This window comes from Dryobates pubescens, chromosome 18 (assembly GCF_014839835.1).
Source record: "Dryobates pubescens isolate bDryPub1 chromosome 18, bDryPub1.pri, whole genome shotgun sequence".
In the NCBI taxonomy this organism is placed as follows: domain Eukaryota; kingdom Metazoa; phylum Chordata; class Aves; order Piciformes; family Picidae; genus Dryobates; species Dryobates pubescens.
Genome location: NC_071629.1, coordinates 1,302,583 through 1,322,384, shown reverse-complemented (window position 1 = coordinate 1,322,384; position 19,802 = coordinate 1,302,583). Strand labels below are relative to the sequence as shown.

The window sequence follows — 19,802 nt, the reverse complement described above, 5'->3', positions numbered from 1 at the left end:
TACTCAGCTCCTGCAGATCACTGAACACTTATTGCTGTTGGGATGACATCTGAAAGAGAGGAGCTGTGGTTTCTTCTACATGAATATAACATCAACACAGGGCTCACACTGCTCAGGGAAACAAATGAAGCTATCTGGAAGGAGCTGAGTAAGAGGCACCCATTGAAAAGAATCATCTAAGCTTATTGCTCAGAAATTTGTTGAAACTTTTAAGGTTTAAAAAGGAAACATTTAACAATTGTAGTCATCTCCTTTACCTTTCTATCATAACCATTTGCCAGAAGAGATGATTCTGTGAGAGCAAGGGCAACACATCAGAAGGTCAGGCATTCCAACAACTGTAGCAATCATACCCCATGGACCATCCTGATGAAGACAGTAGCTTGGCCTGCTGTAATTGCCTGCCAGCATTCCTTGTTATTCATGATTTAACTAATTGTGATGACTATTTCTACCTGTCCATGCATAGGGCAGTTTTAGAGTACCCACAGAGTGCCTTCCAGGTTGCTTCTTCATCCAGTATCACATCCTGGGGTTTTATTTGATTCATTTTTCCTTCGGTAAGTGTAAGCTCTTGATGCTTGCTCCAGAAATTTCTTGCTTCTGTGCTGGGAATAAACCCACAGAATTGGTTCTCCAATTAGCAAACATTTTCAGCTGCAAAACTATCAAATCAATACCATATCCTCAGCAATCATTTTAGTTACAGAAGTGTGAATTATTTTTTTTCCCAAGAGCTCTCAAAGCCCATTTTTTGGCTAATTAGCTGCCTGCCTGCCTTGGCCAAGTGGCAGAGTTTAATTCCAACATGAAAGAGTTGGGAAAAAAAAGCAAAGAAGTTCTCCAAAAGCAAATAACAAAAATTCTGTGCTGACCTTCATCTTAGGAAAGATTGTTTTTAATGCAAACAGAAATTCAATGATTAAGAAAATTAGGAAGACATTGAGAAGATTAGGGAGATATTGCTCCGGTGGTCTTGTGCCCTTTGATGCGGTTTCTTTCCACATTGTTTCTCCTGAACCACCTCTAATAAAGACCCTAAATAGCAGCTATTATATTAATATATAATTCTTGTGCTTACTTTTATCACAAAAAACCACTGTGAATCCACTCCTGTTCCAGCAACCATTCTTACAGGCTTTGGCAGAGCTTTTATTTGTTCCATCAGCTGGACTGCATCTTGGTTTACTCTACTTGCTAGTTAATAGTCTTGATGTGCTGCCTGGTCGGTGTTTTCATCCTTTAAGCAGCACAATACAGCAAGGAGAAGTGGTTAAGCCTTTTGGTTTAACTAATTGGCACTAATGTCACATTGTTCAGTTTCCAGATGGGTTTGATTGATGCAAGGGTGCTAACCCTGCATTTTCATACCGACTCTGCACTGCTTCAGGATAGATTGCACGAGCTGGTGGAAGGGAAATCCATTAAGGATTACTGGATGCATGGATACGCATAGAAAACTAACTGAGGGAATAGCAACCCAGCCACAGTCTGGGAGAGTAATAGAGGCAATGGACACGAGCAGATTGCTCTCTGTCTGCTGATAGCATATCAAAGAACCAGCTTAACAGATTGTGCTGTCTGGTCAAGAAATTCCTGAGGCTTTTTAGATAACTTAGTGCACTGCTCTGTGTTTTTGGCAGAGTGATCTCTACAGCAAAGAGCTACGCTCGGGAACAAGCCTGTGCTTTCTTCTAGGCTAAAATAAGCCAGTAACTCTGTCACTGGATTCAGGAACTTCTGCACACTGCTTCCTCGGCCTCAGACAACCAATGAGAACAGCCTGGGCCAGATTTACAGTGACATTTAAGCACCCAGCCTGCTGATGGATGATATTTTCAGAAGTGAATTACAAGGATAATGCACTTAATTCTGAATAAACTCGCTTGTCTAAACATGGGATTCCTGATGATCCTGTCAACATTTATCTGCATCTTTACATGCCTAAACATCTTTGCAGATCTAATCTTTCATTTATACTTTACCAGAGGCAGAACATTCATCCCTCTGCAATTCATCTATGTTATCTAAGGGATGCAGAGAAACGTCCAGCACAGTCTGAGAAAATCACACAGTGAGAAGCAGAGGATTCAACAAAGTTTGATACTCAGTACTTAGTTGCCCATCTCATTTAGGCACATTATTATCTCTGGGCTAAAAAGATTTTGTAGCTCAGGCATTTTTTGTTTCTGCTATTTTTCCTTCCTCAGGAATACACCTGCAGCCAGGAAAACACCAAGGCAAGGGAATAAGAAGATCTCATAGCTGAATAAAGATATTAAGGACTAACTCAAAAGATGTAGCTGTAACGTTCCTGGCACTTCTTCCCAGTGTCCTTCCCCAAACCCCACAGAACACAGCAGTCATGCTGTGTTAACTGAACTGCAAACATAACAGCTTTTGGGGTAGAAAACCAAAGAGAAGCACAGCAGAGAGATTCTATACAAGCTGTTTTTTCAGTTGTTATAAAAATACACTGCTTTACCTCCTTGGAAACCGAACGTGAATGTCTGCCTCTAGTGACTTACAGCTGTAAGAATCTCTAACAACACATATTATTTGAGGATGGATTTAATTATTTGTGCGTCATTAGTCACTTCAGTTTCTGTATTTGTTGACAGCCACCACTCACCACATCAGGTAACTGCAGTCCATCATCATAATCACTGTTACAATTCCAGCACAGGACAAGTAATTTTACCTGCTTTCATTCCAAGGGCACCTGAAGGGACTCCTTGAAGTTCTTTAGGTGTATTTTACCTAAACAACAGCATTCTGAAGGGCTAGAAACTGCAGAACCATAATCAGCACTTTCTCAGATGTCTGAACTGGAGAGGGGGAGGGGGAGGGAATGGTGCAGTTGCCTTGGTTTTTTTTCCTTTTCTTTTCTAGGAAGATGATTAATGAATTGTGGACAGAAATAAAGAAGCAGACATCTTGGGGATATTATTATGGATCACACATCACTTGGAGCAGCAAGTCTGCCTCCCTAAAACATTTTATTTGTTATATTGTGCAAATCGATTGTAATTTGCTACTGGCTCCTTTTCAAATACATTTCTTCATTGCTGCCATGGTAAATAATAAATCACACTAACTATTACTTCAAAATTGAGTGCTCCAACTTAGTTATGAATGGGGAAAGTAGAGATGCTTCGGGATATAAAATCTTCTAGCACTTCACAGAAAAATAGCTTCTTAAGGGTAACCACATCAAAAATCATTAGAGACAGACTACAGCGTGGTAGCTCGCACGCCTTGGCGGCTGACGGCAGCCCAGCAAACCACTGACAAGGTTATGCTAAAGCAAATATTTTGTTCTCCTGCCCTTCACCAAAATAGAAAGCACAAAGATGCAAAAAAATAGCTCCAGCAGTGCTGTATTAATCCCCTTACACAAGCACCAACAGCAAGCTCCATCCTTTTGTTGCTGGATTTGTCTTCAGCCATAAATCAGAAATGTTCCTGAAGAGCCAATATGTTTGCTTCCTCCAGATTACCACTTTGTGCTTTGTATAAATAAAGCAGATCTCTTCCTCATGCTCAGGACGGATGAGTCATGCTTCTAATGCATGAAATAAACCCAAAGGAATAAAAATAATTCTAGAGAGTGATGAGATTTGGATGGGTCAAGCACATCTCTGAAACCTAATGATAATCTGCATTAATCTGATCTAGACACCTCTGTTTGCCTGCCTGCTTTTACATGGCTTTAACCTTCAGGCTCAATGAGCATTTATGCACCCAAAACATGCAGCCACTGAGAGTTTCTATATGGATTGTAAGAGAAAATATGCAATAGTCTTGAAGCCCTAGCTTTGGGGGTTTGTGCTACTCATCCTTTTTTTAATGGGGGGGTGAGGTGGTGGTTTGTTTGTTTTGATTACTTCCCCACACCACAAATTGATCAATAAAAACTTTTTGGCACAGACAACCTAGAAGAAAACCAAAACTCTTTAAACCATTGCACTCAGACTGCTGTCTAGTGATGCCATTAACACACAGTATTTAGCCTATCAATTCAAGATCTCAGAATAATTGTGCTCAGTGGAGGCTTCATTACAGTAATTTCCATGTGGGAATGAACCCCAGGATTTCTAAGCAGTACCAGACACACTTACCTGCAGCTGAAGGACTTCCACCAGAACTCTCTGCAGACAAAGGCTGACAAAACACTACTTCTGAAGGCAGGCACTCTGCAGTGAGTAACTGTAGCCAAACATCTGCTTTCAGAACAGAGTTCCAGGAGTGCTGCTGGACTCCCTCTTTCTGTACATTCAGACCACCTGCCTGGAGGCATTGTGCAATCAGATAAAACAAACAATGGATCTCTGTAACGTAAGGAATAATGCAAGTCATAGCTGCTCATCACTTCCAGCTTTTACACTAACAGGAACATATCCCTGATTCATATTTTTTTCCTGTCTATTCACCTTTACCTTTTTCCTATGGAAAAGCAGCTAGATAATGAGCACTTCCTATCAAAACTTCATATTTGGGTTAGAAATGTACAAGAAACAAATATGGAAACAGCAGCTGGGGGAAGGAAAAAAACCACAATCCTGCAGGTCCATTTCATAATCACTACTCTGTGATCTCTTGTGCTCCTGACATACATTAGGAAGATCCCTTGGAGAATTCTGTCTCCATTCATTATATCCTGAAAGAGTCTGGTTTCATTGACCTTGCTCTGAGTACAGAGCCTTATGTCCCACTGACTTAAGGAGTTTTATAGAATGAGTAGTAAAAGAAGGGGAGAAATTAGCCCAGAGAGCCATAATATATAATATGTCCTTTGCTCAGCACTAATTAGTTTATTTGATTTTTCATCTGGCAGGTCTTGTCTCCAAGGTGCAGAGGGTGATTTTGTTTTCACATACCATAACATCAGACACTTAAGTTCTTTAGTTTCATATCCTCTTCTGGGGGCAGTAATTTTGTCTGGGAAAAAAAAATAATCATACTTCAGCAAGTGAAAATGAATTTTTGTCTGACTTATAAGAAGTAAGTTCTTTTTACTGGGGACTTGGGGGAAATAGGTTATGAATTAGACTTTTTGATAACTGAAGATTAATATTAGCCTGCTTCCAATCAAAAAAACCCTACCAAAAACACTTCAGCACTTGAATACTGAATACTTGAATCGGGAGGCTCATTGACATAGCCTCCAAGACAATACACCAAAATAGATACAGCTGCTAAAGTGGAAGTTGCTTTCAGCCAATGGATTTGCTGCTTGTCAGATTTGTATGCGTGTCTGAATGTGAGGGTAATAAAATAACATTAGAGATTTCAGAACCAGGGCAGCCTTCCTCCAGATAAGGTTATAAGCAAATATGTTTCAGAATGAGTGCCTGCTGAAATAATATAACTCGTTCCCCACTGATTCTCAGGAGTTTAACTGTTTGCTGCAACATTTAACATGCACGGAAAAGCAGCCTGCGATCATACACAAAGAGCTTTGCACCTCGGGCAAATATGCAGTGCGAAGATCACAGGGGCCACATTCAGATTGCTTAGCTTGAGCCCATATAGACTTAACTCTTTGTTCCCAGCCTTTCCTGTCAGCTAGGTTTCTTTCACATCCTGAAGCCAGACAGCAGCAAACAAAATTAAGCACAATTTAATTATCCATTCACCATGAGACCCAAAGGTTACATCTCAAGATAAACAGTGTAGGACACTGAGGCCAGACTATCAGGTAAATAAGAACTGACAGATCAATACTACTTTTTTTACAGCTCAAACCTGGCCATTCCCAATGCAGAGAAGGCAACATTTTCCAAATCACTTTGCTGTGATACAGATGTTAAATAATTAAAATTAGGTTAAATAGTAAGTTAGCATTTTCAAAGATTTTCAGTTGCAAAACCCTCAGGAGAGTTAATATTAATACCACTCTGCAATGCTAACATCCCTCTTCTGGAGGAAATATTCCTGCAGGAGCCTTTGAGGGATATTCTTTAGGAAAACCTTTTAGATACATGAGTGAAAAGTCTGGGAATGCAGAAATGGCAGCAGACCCCTCCCAGACTTCCCATCACATTCTCTACAACCAGTGTCCCACATGTGGAATAAAAGCAGTTAAATGGAGAGGGGTGGAGAACATCAACCAACTGCTCCCATTCGCACCAGGCACAAACAGGGACTGAAATAAAATGGGGCAACGTGTAGCACTGGATCTGATGACAGTTCTCTAGCTGCAGATGTAAACTATAATGGGTTATTAAAAGATGAAAGATAAAAGTGATCTTTGGTTACTGGGGTTGGTAAGTTCAGCTTTCTTCTTTTTGAGAAGAAAGAGTTTTCAGCAATTCAAAAGAAATGTGTTGGCAGTAGAGATTAAACTAAAATGAACAGCACGACCGTAACAGAATTAAAAATATGTTCTCCAGAGCTACTGAAGATATTTATTCCATTACCATTTCATTCTTCTAAGGAAGTCTTTTAGCTTACTCTCAAAGGGCTGAGCTTGTGACCAATATATTCAAGGCAAGAGCCAGAGCTGCCCTAAAGAGTATTTAAGTCACGGGATAATTTTTTTCTGAAGAACACAAGTAAACAGCAAAGTGGAACACACACATTCTGGGAATAATTATTGCCTCTAGTATATTAAGTTATTCAGCATGAGGCTATTCAGCAGTAATTATACCACCCCTGGGCAAGGATGATTTAGAGCTGCATACTGGTGAAAGCTGCATAATTAAGAGAATGGGAGCTGGCTACTGTTTAACACACCTTTCCAAATGTTCCTTTGATCCAGTTGGCAGCGGAGACAATGGGCTGGATTCCGCGGGAAGGTGAGCAGCGTGTCGTGTATTACACTGTCTGGAGTGCTGCAGCATTTAGCGCTCTGCAGTCAGAAGGTCAAACTCTGTTCTCATTTAACTCTGTGTGGGCCAACCAGCTTAAAGAGAATTGCATGTGTCTAATTAAAAGCTGCATGTGGTCTGCTGTGACACCCCTGACATTAACAACGCATTTTAGCACGTTTTGTTCTGTTTGTTTTCAAATCAGGCAGAATAAAGCCACGGTCAGGTTTTTAAATCAGCTGTAATGCCTCACATACTTCAATGTGAAAGAGAAAAAAATAACTGTTTAACAGAGAGGAGGAACATTTGGGTTTATCAAACTATTCCCTCCCCTGAAATGTGCAAGGGTTATGTGGCATTGAGTAGAGCCCCCTTTTCTCCGCAGAACGGGGAATAAAAGAACTCCTGGAATGGGCAAGGTCACAAACCCACCAAGGCTCCTTTCTTCCCCTTTCCATATTTGGTACAGAATAGAAAATAAGGACACAAACAGCTATCAACCTATTCCATAAGGCTCAGAAAGTACCAAAGTAATAAGCAACCAATTTAGTCACACCTGAGTTGCTGAGTGGCTGTTTACCTCAGAATCCATGGCCACTAACATCCAGCAGTGGGGCTTCTCCTTTGCCCCTCTCTTCAATCTGCCATGCCAGCACATATGAGTGTGGGGTTTGAAAGGCACCTGACACAGGGCAATACTCTCCAGCATCGTATTTGGGTAGCTTTGCTGTGGCAGAAATTCTTTCCTGAAGCCTTCTATCCACACATGGAAGATTATCAGTAAACATCTGACAGAGATAGCAAAATCTGGAACGCCTCCAGCATCCGAATCTGGCTCTCTGCCTCGGCTATTTGGCTTGCTCTCTGACAGATCCCATGATTTGCTTTACAAGCAGTAGCAGTGGCAGTTTGGAAACAGCCTCCAGGGGAGGTCATGGGGGGGTTGGCTTGGCTCCTCAATATCATTTGTCTTGCCTGAAATTAATTTTGAAGAAGCCGTTCAGCATTGTTTAAGAATAAGATTTTGTATTCACAGGAGCCATTCGTTTCCCTGCTTAGTGCAAGGTAACAGAATAGAGCATTCAAATGCCAGGATTTATGGCACTCTGGGGGAACATGTTCTAACCAATCTGGGCTTTTAACATTTCTCAGTTACCCTGCTTGAGACAGACATCATAAATAGACAAAACCTATGGCACGATAAAGAAAATAAATCTGGATTTTAGGAACTTCAAAAAAAATATGTGAGAAATCTTAACATTTCTTGGTCCTTTGTCTGAGGAGGAAAAGCAATAAAATGTTGATTTAACTTTTTTTCATGTTCTTCTGCTAGTTCCTTCTCCAAACTTACTAAATCCTTTGTGAGGAGGCCTGGCATTACTGTTATTTTTGTATCTCTTGCTATTCCACAGCAACATCTTCTGAAAGATGTTTGAAAAAAGACTGAAATTACAAAGTCATTGACTTCAGTGAAATTCTTCAAGGTTAAGCCAAGTCCCAAGACGACCCATAAATAATAGAGCCCTCCAGACAGCATCTCCTGTCTCACTGGTAACAGCACCCACTCTGAATTCAATTGGGGGTTTAACCATTTTTACCTCACTGTTGCCAACTATTCACATCCCAGTCATGACTGCTAACTCCTGGGAGCCTGGGCCACCTAGAAAGTCTTCTGTTCAAGTGCTGCTTTTCCAAATAACTTTTGTCACACATCCTCATTCAGAACAGAATTAGGAGCTACAGAAATGCTATGAAATGAAACAAGCTATGCAGAAAAGGAGAACAATGTTCTGTCTGTACTATGAGATGCTAGAACAGCTCCCAGCTCTCAGAAGATGCTCCAGTCACATCCCAGTTTCATGCCACAGTAAGACCAAACCCTTCATAATGTCCCTGCCTCCTGGAGCCCTCCCCATCTCACATTCCTCTTCCTTTATGAATGACACCAAGCAGAACTCTTAAGAAGTCTGAGTGCACACCAGCTGCAAATCCCCTACACTAGGCCAGCAATGGACTAGAACTGCAGGATGTTGCAGATTGTGTCCATCCCATTCTTTGGTTTAAACACAACACTTAAACCAGGATGCTCAATAGTCAGATGGCAAGGACACTTGCCCAAGACTGCAGGAAGCCAGGTAACCGGAACTCCTTCTGTCTGATTCTGATAGTTGAACCAGAAAGGTTATCATGGCATGTAAGTGTCCAAAGAGCCATGCACCAAACCAGGATGCACATGGACAACACAGACTGTGCTGAAAGCAGTCTGTGGTGGAAAGGTGTGGTAGATGAGGACTGTGCTTGATTTGGTCTCTGCTTGTCACTCATGGATATGCTTAGATCAAATAGAGAAGCATCATGTGTTGACTGAAAAAGTCAGAAGTCACTTGAGGACAGGGATGCTATGCAGTGAACAGAATAACAGACTCACTGCTTTCAGCACTCATTGACTTTCACTGATGAGACAAAAATCAAGCTCACATTTTCAGCCAGCTGAAGGCAAACTTCTGTGAGATACTGAAAAAGCTTCCAGAATCTAAATGTCTTATCACAAACACAGATCAGATCCTGCAGCTAGGTGACTAGTTGTAGTTTGTTTGTGCTTTACTAGGCAGAGGAGAGTTTCAGCATCAGCTCACATGCCCAGTCTCTACATCACCATAACACTTTGGTATTTTTCTAAGTCTGCAGATGCTTTTCAACAAGCATTTGTTAATTTGACAAGCTGCTGGAAAGAAAAAAATATCAACAAAATAAAGGGCAGCTGCTGGTGGTACTGGGGACGATGACAAGGCTGAGATAGAGAAGCAAAAGTCCGTTCAGCACACATGTCAGCAGTGGTTTTCCTGCTGTAATGCACACTTTGATCTGGCTCTTTCCTCATTCTCATTTTTAGCTCAGAGGCTAATGATCCTTGTTGCTAAGTCACATCAGTGAAATGCTACTAAAGGACAAGTTCCATTTAAATGAACAAGTCTGTATTGGCATACACAATTTTCATCCATGTTCCAAGGAATTATTTGAATCTGCAAACTTAAATTAAAGCTCCTCCCTGGCCTTTTAGCAAGGCAGGTTGCCCTGGGAGCCTGCACTTTAAGCAACACTTAGTGTCATTGCTCTCTGCTCTTGTGGAAAACAATGGCTGCTTAGAATGGATTCTAAAAGCTTTAAGACTGTACAACATACACAAACTTCAGGCTGTGCCATATGTAGTGACATTAGGTATTCAAGTACCAGCTACAGGCAACAGCTGTGATTTGTATGCTGGAATTTAATGACCTGTTATATACTTATCCTCAGATGAATATAATTTTGACCCAGCCCCCCATCCCCAGCAGCCTATGTCCATCGCGGTCCGCACCATGACAGCTCTCCTTGCTGCACGTTGTGTGGCAAATCTGAAATGCTTTCCTCATCACTTTGGTACAGAATGTTGCAATAGCTTCCATGCTGGAAATCAGAGCACAGAGTGCTGAAACAGAGCTGGGGCAGAAACACCTGAGAGGTGCTGGATGTCCTTTCACCAAGCCTCAAAGCTGCAGGTTTGATTGGTACCAAGCGTCACTGTCACTGTCTCTCCAACTCTCCCCTCGTTTAGGGGCAGAAGGTAGCCAGCACAAGGCAAAAAGGTAGCAGGTACCATTTCTGCTTTGTGTGCAGCAGAACACCAAGATGGGGTTTCCATGCTGCCTCCTGAAAGAAGCGAGTGGAAACAGAAAGGGCAAAGTGCCACGGAGCTGGTCCTTGGCTGCCAGAGCCTGCCCAGATGGAAGACTGTCAGATGTACAGGTGAAAGCTCAAAGCAAACAGGAGTGCACTCAGATTCTGTCAAGCATCATGGACAGACTTCGATCCACAAAGACTTCTGCTGTAAGAGCTCTGCAGTTTCTGATCAGCCTACAAATCTCCAGCACATTTTTACCATCTCCAGTTGAAGCTTTGCATGTTTGTTCCTTTTTCAAAGTGTTTTTCCTCTCTGAGTAACAAGGGCAAATCCCGAGTTATCCTCCAAGAATGTCAGCGCTCCTGCCTTAAAATTAAATCCTACCCTACCCAAATATGAACTGGAGTATTTCCTGAAACCTCAGCAGACACAGTCTAAATTAATTGTTCACTTGGAAAAAATAGAAGTATCCAGGCACCTGACTTTGTAATGGCTGCAAACCACAACAATGACTACCAAATTTGGATGCCACATGCTCTGCTTCTCACCAGTCAGCAACGTTTTGGTTTACAAAAGGAACCAAAGACTGCTCTGTCGCGGAGACAGAGAGAGGAAGAGATGCAAATGCTAAAGATAGAAGAATGAAAATCTTTTGAAGGGGAATTGAGTGCTTGCCTACAGCTTAGGAAAAATGCTCTATAAAACAGCTATTGATTTTTCATTCAGCAGCACTGAATGTTTTATTGAAAAGCAGCAACGCTCAGTAATTTGAATTTTCAATTAAGGTAGCACGTTCCTTGGACACATTTACTACTGCACTCCAGTGACATTTATTTGACTTTTAAAATCCCTCTACTATTGTATTTGTGTTTGTATAGATCAAACTACCAATACAGAAAGTGTTAGGATTATAACACTGCTGATTATAGACACGTTTGGAAGCCTCTCTGGGCAATCTAACGACTTTATTTATAGGTAGGACAATGTGTAGTCAGACAGAGCTGAACTAAAATATGCCAGTGTGTGATAAATTAAGTAGCTGAGTATTTTGCCTTAGAAATACTCACGTTTTCCTTGCCTTTATGGTTGGTGTCTCATTGAAGTGAGGCTAAAATAATAATTTCTAAATGTTTAAATGACTTGTTTACATTTCAGAGGAGGGGAAGGGGGACACAACTTTAGTGGAATTCATACTTTTCAAACTGCTGGGACCCTGCTGGTTTTCATAGCCCCATGCAGAAGTAGGGCAGCTTGACATTTACACTGCTCTGCTGAGACCCCACCTCGAATATCGCATCCAGGTCTGGTGTCCCCAGCATAAGAGGCACACAGAGCTGTTGGAGCAAGTCCAGAGGAGGCCACAGAGATGATCCAAGGGCTGAGCATCATGTAGCGAGAAACTGGAAGAGGACACTATTTAAGAAAGGGGGGTGGGGAGATGAGGATACCAGACCAGATCCAGAGAGGGAGGGCGCAAAGGTTGTCCCACACAGAAGTTATTCTCTTGAGCAGTCCAGGTTCATCCTGGACAAATAATTACTTGCAGCCTTTCAAACGTTAGACCTTTTCAAGTCACACAGGCAAAGGGGTAGCTGGAGGATGGAAGGAGCTCTGTAGTCCCTCTACAAGGCTCTAAGCCAGCCCCATACATTGCAGTACTTCAGGTGCCTTGTTTCTCTACATGACCCTTTAATAAGGATGGACTATTCAGATGTACTTAGTGAAGTGCTCCCAGCCCTGCTCTCCTCTGCCCGAGATTTCCTGTTAGAGCTAATGAGGTTCTGCTCCCACTTCATCTCTAAATATGGCACAGTTAACGCTTCTTAGTTTGCTTAATGACATGCTATTAATAAAGACATGACCTGAAGAGCTACTTGCATTTATTGTCTTGATTTTTTTTTTGTGGTCCATCTTTTACAGTTACAATGAGGCAATTTAATTTGTTAAGATCATAAACTATTGTTTTGTTTGGCAAGTTGTATCTAATCACCCCACATTCCTATGGAAGTGCTTCCCAAGGTCAATGCCTAAGCTGGCAGTTGATCTGAACCATTCGTAATGATAGCAAAATTGCTTTGCTACTTTTCCCAGTTATTTTATTATTGCTTTATTGACAGAGCAGTACCTCAACCCATACCAAGGAGGGGTGGGATCCTCTGAAATGGTGTGGGGTTGCTTTCAAGCAGTTTCAAATTATTGAAAGCAAGGAACTATGTTTAAGAGTAATTTTGCTGAACTGTAACTATGCTGAACAGAACAATTCAATATCTTCATTGTTTTCCCAGTGAGAAACAGCCATTAAGAAGTTACAGCAACCCACCCCTTTATCTTAACAAAGAGCAATTGGTGCAAGTGAAAGAAGCAGAAGTTTTTGCAGGAGTTAATGAGACCGTAATGCAAGTCTCTGATTGGAGCCATTACCAGACAATCCTGGGCCAAATGAGATTTTTGTGTGCATTTCTGTAAGGCTCAAATGTTGGATGGCGAAGAATTAAAACTTCTACATCATTATTTTAAATTAAAAACAAGCAAGCAAACCAATGTTAATGACCTTTAATTTTAAGCACAAGAAACCTTGTTTGTGTGAGTGAAATAAGAGTGCATTGGATTTGAATGGGATTTGAGGCTTTTCTCTCTTTAGGCTTGATTTGGTTCTATCATTTTGCTTCTAAATGACATAAAATTGCCCCAAGACTGTTGTAGTTCTTTGTTGACAAAGCTCTCTATATAAATGTTACTTACTTTGAACTAGGGACTACAAGAGAGCAAAATGCCTAAATTATGATGGCTCAGATGTTCACTTTGGCTTCTCCTTTTCAGCCGGTTGCACAGCCACCTCTGGTGCAACTAAATGGCTTTCTACACATCCCTGAGGCAAGACTGCATTTTCTCTTGCTGCAACTTATGAGACTCTTGCCACTCATTTTCCCCAGCTTATCATGGTCCCTCTGGACAGCAGTCCTGCCTTCCAAACACGGCCTCCAAGCAGATGCCAAGCACAAAGTAGCTGAGAGGGCCCTCTCACAACATTCACACTCTCAGTAACATTGAGCAGTTCTGGCCCCAGTATAAATTCCTAAAAGAGACTCCAAGTGACCAGCTGGCAGCTAGAGTTTGCACTCCTGATCATAGCCATTGGAAAACCCAGTGGTGCAGCCAGTTTTCTACCCACCTTATCCATCAGAGAGTGAAACAAATCTCAAACAGATCTTTAGATAACCACAGCCCTTTCCCAGCATCCTTACAAACCAGCCCAGATATCTTTGCTTACTGCTATTTAAAACCAAGAAGGAAATACAGCATTCAGCCATACCAGCACAAGTGGATGGGACTCTGAGCAACCTAATCTAGTTTGAGACGTCCCTGCTCACACAAGGGGGCTGGGGCCAAATGACCTTTAAAGGTCCCTTCCAAACCCTCCTGTGTTACTAAAACAAAGAGGAAAACAAACATTAGAGAAACAGCAGACCGTCAAGCCTTTAGAAATCAAACTTAAGAATTATATGCATGCCTATGCTTACAAATGATCTTCATTAGCACCTAATTACAATTTAGTTCAGCTAATCAGATGATCAACTGCATTGATTCTTATCAGCTGATTAACCCTAATAAAAAGTACTATGAAAATTTACAGCAGTAGACAATTCAAGTTATTTTCAAGCACTTTGTTCTCCGGGGACAAAAAAAAAGGCAAAGACAAAGAAAGAGACAAAAAAGTGCATTTTGCTTTCCTAATTAGGAAAAGAGGGGGGGGGAAGAAAAGAGGAGGGGAAAAGAAGGCTTTCACTGAAAGAAGAAATAAAGACAGGATGCCCACACAAATGTAAGTCATAATTTGGGACTACAAAGAGCCTCATTAAGTGTCTGTCTTAAAGAAATGCCTACTTTCAGAGATTCTAAATGGGGTTCTACAAATGTGGGATGTGAGCTATTTCAAAACACAGCCTGAACCCCTGCTGCATAAAACTGTAATGATCATAAATGACGAATGACTAAAGACAAAGACAAACGAGGACATACATGGAGCTCTGAATTTCTGCATGTCATGGTTGAATACTCCTCATCCTGATAAATCATCTCTTCATCAATTTTAATGCTGAGAGGATTTGAGAACAAGAGATGAACCTGGCCTGAAGTTTACCTTTCTGCAGCACTACAAGTTTCACTAAATTCCTTGGTGTCTTTTCTTCCTTGAAAGTTACAAGATGAAGTCAGAGGTACTGGCTGCTAAGTAAGCTAAGAGTCAAAACAGACATCCAAATTTTGCCACTATGAAGAATAATATCCAAAAGTGATTCAGTACAGCTGAGTCTCTCCTTTGTACCTCCATGGGTAACTGATAAACAGGTCTTGAATTTGTGGTAAGGAAACTTTTAAGTATTGTTGGAGGCTCTCCTCATGCACATTTCTAACCTGTAAATTGCATATACACACAAACAAATACATATACGCACGACTCAGGATATATCCTCTTACCTCCCAATAGCAGCAGTGAGTTTTTCACCCAGTCCGCACACACTGGGGGGAAAAAAAGAAACAAATCCAGTCAAAATTCATTACTTCTATGGCACCATCAAATAGTGGATTCTGGGAGTTAATGCAAGGGCATACTGCTGGTCTCCTGGTCTGAATATTGATCCTGTTCTAATCCTGATCTGTCCCATATTTACATTGTTCTCTCTGGGATGAAGCTATTGATATTGAACACAAGGAATGGAATAAATAACAAATGTTTAATCCTCCTTTAAATTCCACATTTGTTTACAACTTCACTTGTGAGACAACTGAATCAAATCCAGATACTAATTTACTTTTCTCCTTGTCACTTGCTCATTCTTTCTGCACATCTCCCAAGTCCAGGAGCAAATGTGGTATGGTTGTCACTGAATACAAAACATTAAGGAAAGGAGAGGCTTTGAAGTTCAGGAAAAAAAACCCTCCCTGCTTGCTTTCTGTGAGAATAAAGCTATTCAGACATCTCTTAGAAGGACCTGGTCAGACGTTCCAGGATAATGTGTTACACTTCTGCTTTGCAGACAGTAACATGAATGGACTCTCCCCAGTGATGTGAAGTGACTCAAAAACTTTATGAGGTTCTGTTTTATAGATAGAAGGGAGCAAGAAGGCAGCACTGGGTCAGCATGAAAACTCCTGTGGCAATACAATTACAACCTTCAAAGGGCTACTGGAAATGAAAATGTTCTTTCAACTCTGTCCACGCTGGGAGAGAGACTTTATACTGAAGTGAAACATCCCCCATTCCAGGAGATCCTTTAGAAGACAGGAACCAGCACACTTTGCAGGGACAACCCCTTGGAAAATGTCTTGGCAGAAAAGGCCCTGGGAATCCTGGTAGACACCAAACTGATCACCAGCCATCAGTGTGCCCTTGCAACAGAAAACCCCCAAGTGAACAACATTCTGGTTTTAGCTATGAGAGCATGGCAAGTGGGTCAAGGGTAGTGGTCCTTCCTGTCTGCTCATCCCCGGTGAGGCCATAGCGCTGCACTGTGCAGCTGTGGGCTCCCAAGTAGGAAGGAGACATGGCCATGCTGGAGAGAATGCAGCAAAGGGCCATGAAGATGATTAGGTACTTGGAGCACCTCTCATACGAGAAACTGAACTGGAAAAAATTCTGTTTAAACATTAGGAAAAGACTTATTTATGGTGAGAGGCATCTAACATTGGAGCAGGTTACCCAGAGAGGTTGCAGTCTCTGTCCTCAGAGATATTCAAAACCCAGCTGGACAGTGTTCTGTAGCTGCCCTTGCTCTGAGCAGGGACTGTACAATCTGCAGAGGTCTATGCCAACCTCAGGGATTCTCTGGTAGAGCTCTTCCTACCCAGGTTATGTGAATGTCCTATGTAAAAGCCCAATAAACATTACCTTAAATTCTCTGCTGCTTTAGTGGCTAACCTTCGTCTTCAGATTTTATTTCCAATAGTGTGCTAATGAGAAAACCACCAGTGGGAAGCAATACTTGCTGCTAGATCTATTAAACATGATTAAAAGAAAGAGGCTGAAGTGCAATTAGGGTAAATATTTCATTGGGTTTTATTAATCTGTAGAGGTTGTATCCACAGCACACATACTGTAGCCTGAGAGGATTGTGTTAAATGTCACGGGAACAGAACTTCTGCTCAGTACCTGTGCTGTGGATTTAATCTGCCTTCTGTGTTTGAGGAGACCCTTGTATGGGAGCTTTTCTTAACTTCCTATGTCATTATTTTAATGAATTTATTAAGAGTAAGCAATATATAACAGGCAGAAAGTTACTCACTGACCTTTTCATCATTTCCTGTCGGGATGTCACATTAGTGATGAGCCCTTTCTTTGGACCCTGTCAGCCTTCATAAGCACGATTCCAGTTGCATCTTAGGAAAACTTCACACACCAACTTCCACAAGGCTTGAAAAAATAAACCAGCAGGTGACAGGAAACAGTTGTGTGCTCAGACCTCTCTTGTGAGAAACTTACCGTGTTCCAGCCATAGGAATGAAAGTTCTACACATGAAACAGATATGGAAATAAAAGCACTTGGAAGTTTCCTCTTGTAATTTAAAATACATTCAGAAAAAAATGCACTTGGTGAGCACAGCCTTCAGTTCTGCTTGCACTTAACACTGCACTCCCCAAACTCAGCTTCCAACTGAAGAGGAGACTTTTGACATGCACTTCTTTGGGGACAACTCATGCTGGGTTTTGGTCAACTTTCTATTTCTTTTGGAGTCCAGTTAGGTATTTTAGAAATAAGAAAGAGCTGATCTCTTAAAACAAAACCAAAATACTCCCAACAAAACAAAACTAAACAAAATACTCCCAGTAAGAGTCACTGAAGTAGAGCTTCCATCTGCCTTAGACAGTCTTACCCCATCAGGTCACTCTAGTAGAGCTTCCAACTGCTCTAGAAAGTCTTCTCCCCTCCCCACACACAGACAGTCCTGTTGATGAAACAGCTTGTTTAAGAATCAGATTGAAAAGCAGAACTCTCAGGAAAGTAAACTGAAAGCACTCTCTCCCCTCTCCCCCCAAATCTGTGATGTGACCATGAATCAGTTTTGTTCTGTGGGTGAGGCAGATGGGATGTTCCAGCCTTCTCAGTGCCACCACAGGAGTCTGCTATTCACCACACTTCTGCTGGATTAGCAGCAGAGATGCATTTCAAGTGATAGGCTTCACTTCCCAAAGACATTTCAGTAGGAGAACAAAAAATCCTCAACACTCACAAGCTCAGAGTGTACAGAAAGCAAGCTCACATACATCAGAACAGCAAGAGCTAGCATTCTAAATAAACAACATATGTTCTATAATCAACAACAATTATTTTTTAAAGAAAAAGAAGAGAAAAGAAACAAACAGTCTTCAGTTTGCAGGTTTAATTAAAACCAGGCAGAGCATTTCATGGAGAAGATCGTGAGGAAAAAACAAGGATACGAGCAATGCTGATTTTTCATCTGAATTTATGTTTAATAACCACAGATAATTGTCTATATAATTGTGTTTTTCTTTTTCCTTTATGCATTTTCTAGAGCAGGCTTACAGCAGCCTCTCTTTGTCTTAAATATTTTATTAATAGTTTCACATGATTCTCTTAAAGCCTACTTAAAGCATCACACACACAAAAAAGTGGTAATCTAGGGTCATAACTTACACCCTTTTTTTATGCTGGAGTGTATAATACAATTCAGTCCACAGACAGAGATACAAATTTGAGTAGCTTCTCATTTTAATAGCTACAGAACTGCTTTTTAAAAAAAAAATAAAATATTGTTCAAGATCTTTGCAACCCAGGCTTTGGTTTTGCAGAGCTACATTAGATCTCCTTTACTCCATGCACCTCTGAAACAACCACTTTTCTATCCCTGGAAAATGCTATAGAAACCATCCAGATGTTTGTACCCCCCTTGTTTATTCCTCTAAAAAGGGGAATTATTATTTGCATCTTCACTTCTAAGTATGCATGCCTGTGTAAGAGTGGAAAGTGCTATATTGTAGAATCACAGCAGTTAAATGACATGCAATCAGTGAATGATCACTAAAAGGCTCCCAAGTGGAGCCCATTAATTTCAATTACACTTTAGGCCCTGGGCCGTGGCACTTCTTTGAGTCCACCCCACTTGCAGCAGCCTGTTAGCAGCCTGGGTGTTAGGCACTTAACTGCCTGCGTGTTTCCTTCTGCAGTCCATGGAAATAGCTAATTCAGCCTGCCCAGGGTCTAAACACTTTGTGATACCTTCTCTCAATGTGTTTTTTTGTCTCCAAAGCAAACAAAAAGCTCCACAGGTACTGCAGTGTGGTGCCTGAAAAGCAGGCTGAATGTAGCTTTAGTACTGGGCATGGCCAGCCAGTAAGTCCTTGGCACTGCCCAGCTCCAGAGCTGCTGAGGCTCTTCCTGGGCTGCAGAACCAGCACTGGAGACCCTGGAATACAACTGGTGTGTGCCACACAGCTACAAACCCTTCAGGGAGCTGCATAGCACCGGTGCTATTCCACTGGTGTGGAGTTCCATTGTTGACTCTAATTCTCCCCTTTTCAGCCAAAACCCTTTCGGTGTTTACACTTTCTGACTTAAAATACAGAGGTTGAAAAACACATAAAGAAGTCAAGTCAGTATAAATCTGTACAGCAGACAGAAAGTTCACTTTAAACAGCTCAGTTTGCCAAACTTAAGTACTGGAATAAACTTAGCATGTAAATATGATAATGAGCAAAATCTAACATTCAAACAGCTACAGAATTTTTTGTGTCTTGCTTAATTAGTTACAGTTTCATGTGCTGCAGTCTTTCATTAACTTTGTAATTCCTGGGCGTGCATAGGTGGGTGCCTCACTAAATAATATTTGATTAATGCACAGTACTCATATAATATATGCTAATTCCTATTTGCTGGGAAGTTAATTATAAAGTTTTGATAATCTGTTTTGATAAATTTAATTCAGTGGAAAATGTGTGTTCCTAGAACAGAATTACATTAATTTAACTTTGGTTAGGTTTGTGGGTTGTTGTTTTGGGGATATTTTTTTTCAAGACAGTTACCTGGTACCCATTAAGATGAATCATTTGCCTGTGGCACAGGCAAGCCATCTTTGGAATTAAGCATCAGGTTGCCCTTTCTGATAACTCTTCCCACGTTGAAGGTTTTGCTGAACGCTATTGCATGTAGAAAACTGCACATAGGTACACGACCAAGAAGGAAATAAAGTAAACTCGGTGTGACTCCAAAAATAACTAATGGCCTAGTGAACAAGAGCTTCTAACAGTTACAAGTCTGTATGAAAGGATTACAGCAGCACACCCTGGCATACTCAAGTTGTCACCACAAAAGAGC

At 41.2% G+C, this 19,802-nt stretch overlaps 1 long non-coding RNA gene across 1 annotated transcript; it reads right to left on the bottom strand.

Annotated features, from left to right (window-relative positions):
- Nucleotides 1-537: 537 nt before the first annotated feature.
- LOC128898092 (uncharacterized) lies at nt 538-6,827 on the bottom strand. The gene is made up of 4 exons (XR_008462695.1): nt 6,739-6,827; nt 4,881-4,941; nt 4,122-4,331; nt 538-608 (listed from the first exon to the last, which is right to left on the bottom strand). It is a non-coding gene; the product is annotated as an uncharacterized LOC128898092 (long non-coding RNA).
- Between the last annotated feature and the right edge of the window lie 12,975 nt (nt 6,828-19,802).